This window comes from Myotis davidii, unplaced genomic scaffold (genome assembly GCF_000327345.1).
Source record: "Myotis davidii unplaced genomic scaffold, ASM32734v1 scaffold2, whole genome shotgun sequence".
NCBI classification, from domain to species: Eukaryota; Metazoa; Chordata; class Mammalia; order Chiroptera; family Vespertilionidae; genus Myotis; species Myotis davidii.
Window position 1 is genome coordinate 1,819,277 of NW_006293067.1, and position 4,748 is coordinate 1,824,024.

The 4,748-nt window shown below is 44.2% G+C and overlaps 1 pseudogene; it reads right to left on the minus strand.

Moving 5' to 3' along the window:
* Positions 1-3,571, minus strand: part of LOC102769033 — a 16,800-nt pseudogene extending 13,229 nt beyond the window's left edge.
* Between the last annotated feature and the right edge of the window lie 1,177 nt (positions 3,572-4,748).

Sequence of the window (4,748 nt, forward strand, 5' to 3'; positions counted from 1 at the left end):
GGGGAAGGTTTTTTGAAATGACACATTTATTAAGTGATATATCACATAAACACACTTGGTTATGAAATATAATCACTTTATATACCATTGAATTGTTTTTTTAAATTATGTATTTTTATTGATTTCAGAGAGGAAGGGAGAGATAGAAACATCCACAGAGAGAATCACTGATTGGCTGCCTCCTGCACGCCCCCTGCTGGGGATGGAGCCTGCAACCTGGGCCTGTGTCCTGCAGTAATGGAGCTGTGACCTCCTAGTTCATAGGTCTATGCTCACCCACTGAACCACATCTGTTGGGCAACAGGCCCATGCTTTTGATTCCAAATCAAAAATGTCCAAGTTATCACCTACACCTATGATATTCAGAAAACTCAAGGAAGAATTACTAGAACCGTTGTTTTAAAAAAGCTGATGTGTTCAGAACCAGGGCATAGGCCAACACAGAAACATCCTACTTTTTAAAAGTTGATAGCAGAGACTCAATGAAATCTGGCAAAAGCAATAGATAGAAACTCCTGAGAGTTGGGAAAATGTTTGCTTTAGCCTTCAGAGCCTATGACAGTTTGAGCCAGTTTGTAACCTAGAAAATTTAACCTTATTGGAAATGTCTAAAATCAGTAACCTAAGTGTATGGCAGTTCACTTAATTATAAAGGCGTTTTAAAAATCCCCTGTCCATAACAAATTTTGCTATTTGCTATATTTATGTTTTCTTAAAAATTTTAGAAATGTGCAATGGCCAAGTCTAGTCTCATTCTCCACTTTACGTATTTAGAAATTCTCAATGTCCATTTCTTTTTGACTTTGTTGTTTCAGGCACTTCAATGATAAATTGTGTGTGAATTCTGTCAGGTGACATTTTCTTTTTTTGCTCCACTATGCAGAGAGAGTAAATTGTGTCTATAGCAACCAATATTCCATTCGGAGAGTTTTTTATTACACGTCTCAAATCCTGTGTTTGCTTCTGTTTTTCTCCTTCCTCAGAGACCAAATGCATTTTTTAACTCTGTGCTACAGTATCCGCTCCCTTGTTTTTTGGAGTGGAGGTTTTTAGGTATATAATATGTGTATCATAGGAAAGTCCTCCTGGGGAATCTGCGTTTGATTTAGCACTAGGCTTATTCTTAGTGCATTTTTAAAATGAAGCTGCTGTGGATGCCTCTGCCTACAGAACCAAAGACCTAGTGGGAATCAGCACTTCTACCAGATGCTCTTCCTTGAAACTTGGCATTTCCACCAGTTTTGATTACCCCTACCCTTTGGAAACACTAGAAAGCTTCCTTTCTGACATGTACTTTTTTGTGGTTGTGAACACAGCTCCTGTATTCTATTTCCATTCATTTCCCTTGTCCTTGTAGTAGACGTAACTGAGTTTTATTAATCTCTATCTTTTTTCTTTTTTTAAGCTGGTTACATTTTGGTTCTACCTTTTTTTTCGTTGGGTTTAATTGCAGCCCCTTTATTATTCCTCTTTTCCCACTGTTTTCTGGTCCAGAGATGCTCTGCCTCCTCCTCCTCCTCCACCTCCTTTTTTAACTAAGCAATTTTACTTTCCTACACTACCAGTCTTGGATTGGGTTTAACCTATTTTTGTCCTTTGTTTTTTTATTTAGTGTTTTTTTACTTCCAGTAATCCTCTAACATACTCTAGGTGGGATCTCTAGAAGCAAAATGAATAACTATTATCACCATCTCACAGTACGATGTCACCTTGCAACTGATACAATAATGCTGGAAATGTTGCACATACATTTTCCTGGTATTATTATCTCTAATTGGTCATCCTCTTTTTTTCCCCTGTAATCACCTAGTATGCCTGATTTTAAATGTTCTATTATGTATTCTTATTCTTATTATGGATTATGTATTAGAAACTTTCAGAGGGTTATTTCCCTCCAAGAATTTCCTGGAATACACTGCCTTTGAGAAAATCAGTCCAACTTATTTTTCCTTTGAATTATTGCCTCTCTTTTGCCAGATGTCACTGTCCATAACCCAGTAAAAGAAAAATTCTCCTTTTTCAAGTCTCATTCCCATCTCAATATATATGTTAGAAGCCCAATGTGTGAAATTGCGCAGCCCCACCCACCTGTGCCACCTTGCTGTGCTCACAGCCCTGCCCACCTGTGCTGGTCTTTGGTTGTTATGGTATTAGGGCCACTGGGTTTTTATAATATAGATATGCATATATATAGTATATAATAAAAGCCTAATATGCTAAGTATCCAGTGACCAGTTGGCCATTCAACCAATCAAAACATAATGTGCTAATGATATGTTAAGGCTTCTCAACCACTAGGTATGATGTGCACTGACCACCAGGGGGCAGATAGTTGACTGGTTGACCAGTCACTATGATGTGCACTGACCACCAGAAGATAGATGCTCTAACCGCTAAGTTAGCTTGCTGCTGGGATCCAGCCCATCGGGACTGAGCGAGATGGGCCGGACACACCCTGGAGCCCTCCTGCAGTCCCACCCTGGCTGGCCAATCTCCCTCCCCTCCTCAGGAGATGTCAGAGAGCCAGTTTCAGCCCGATCCCACAGGCCAGGCTGAGGGACCCCACTGGTGCACGAATTCATGCACCGGGCCTCTAATGTATATATAAAAGCATTATTGTTTTATGCAAAAATGAAATTACTATTAATGGAAATATACTTTTTAAAAATTTCAAGGCAATAAATTTTTGTGTCTAGCCTCCTTTTATAGCTTAACATTATCTAAAACATATTGTTTGACATGTAAAGACCGACACCAACAAGTACTTAGCAGATGCTCTTCTTCCCTTCCTCCTGTTCCTTCCTGCTCTTGCCCCTGTTTTCCTCCCCTTCCTCCTCTTCCTGCCACTAGTTTACACATACTAGTAGAAAGTGTCATTTTTTTTCTTCCCTAGCTATTTGAAAAGTATCTCTAATTCAGCATCCATTACTAATCAGGTTCTTGGCCTTTTGATCTCTGTGTGAACTGATACATTAAAGTTCTAGGTCTTAGAGCACTGGTAGGTAATATTAGGGCAGCTTTGGCCTCAGGGTTAAACTCTGTACACAGGTGCTCTTTTTAGGTTTAAGGATTTCTCTTACTTGATAACTATCCCAGTTAGGCATTAATAGTAGACTAGGGGCCCAGTGCACAAACTCGTGCCCTTGAAAGGAACTGTGGGCCATGAGGCTGCAATAGGCACAGGGGCAAGTCTTGGCCAATCCTCCATGCCCCCACCCGGCCCCTCCTGCCATGGCCCCTGGTTCCCTGTTTGCTGGCAGCCCTGCTCCTGCCGCCACTCCCATGCACTGATGGTGCCAGCCTCACTCCCACCCATTAATGGCATGGAGTGACTGGGTGATTAGGGCCAGCAGCCACCACTCGCACCCACTGATGGCACCAAGTGATCAGGACTGGTGCCGGGCACCGGCAGTGGGTGCGAGTGGGGCTGGTGTCGACAGCAGGTTCAAGTGCCAGGCAGGACCATGGCGTGCAGGAGCAAAAAATTTTCAGTAACCACCAGAGGCTCACCCTGATGTCAATGACTGGTGCTCTGCAGTGGTCTGCTGCCGCCACTCACCTGCTCCACCATCCCCCTGTGGCCAACGCCTGCCATGTTCTACACATGCCCCCTGGTGGTAAGCACATGTCATAGTGACCAGTTGTTCTGTTGTTCCAGTTGTTCCGCTGTTCGGTCTATTTGCATATTAGCCTTTTATTATATAGGATGCTTGTCCAATGTATTTTTCATGTACTTAAGCATTTAAGTTACAGAAAATTATTAGTAGACAAAGTATGTATTAGTTAATTTGATAAAAACAAGAGAATAATATGGATTTAATTAATTTTTACAAAATATATGGAAGTTATTAAATGCTTGTAGACTTTAGGTTTCTATCCTATATAATAAAGAGCTAATATGCAAATGGTCATCGCGCCCTCACATTTTCATGCCCTCATGCCATCATGTTATAACTGCTCAGACACTCAACACTGGGGAGAGAGGAATCTGGACTAGCCAGGCACAAATGAGCTTGCGAGAGAGGATGGGGACCAGCTAGGCACAAATGAGCTCGCAAAAGAAGAATGGGGACCAGCCAGGCTGCGCCCCGGGAGACGGACAAGCCTCCCACCCCATGGTTTGGGACACCAGTGGCTGCACCTGCACCTGTGGCCCAGGAGAGGGACAAGCCACCTGCCCTGTGGTCCTGGGTGCCTGCAGCTGCGGCCTGGGCAAAGCCGACAGCCCATGGTCCCCTGTGGCTGCAGGCAGCCCGGGCAAAACTGGCCCAGGTACTGGGTACCTGCGGCTGGCCAGAGGGAGGGAAGCCTGGGTCCCCGGTGCCTGTGGCCAGCTGGAGGAGGGAATCCTGGGTCCTGGGTGTGGGGAGGGGACAGCAGGGGAGCAATTAGGGGTGATCAGGCAAGCAGGCAAAGGTGGTTAGGGGCAATCAGGCAGGCAGGCAGAGGTGTTAGGGAAGATCAGACAGGCAGGCAGGCGAGCAGTTAGGAGCCAGCGGTCCTGGATTGCGAGAGGCAGTCGGACATCCCCCAAGGGGTCTTGGATTGGGTAGGGTGCAAACTGGGCTGAGGGACATCCTCCTCCCCCACCCCCCATGCACGAATTTTGTGCACTGGGCCTCTAGTAAGCAGATAAGAGGATAGAAGTCATTCTTAGAAATAATGACTTAGAAATATTGTACTACAGGGATATAGGAATTAAACTGCTTAAGGTAGGCTATGAGGTGGTTAGTATGGCTTGATTTTGT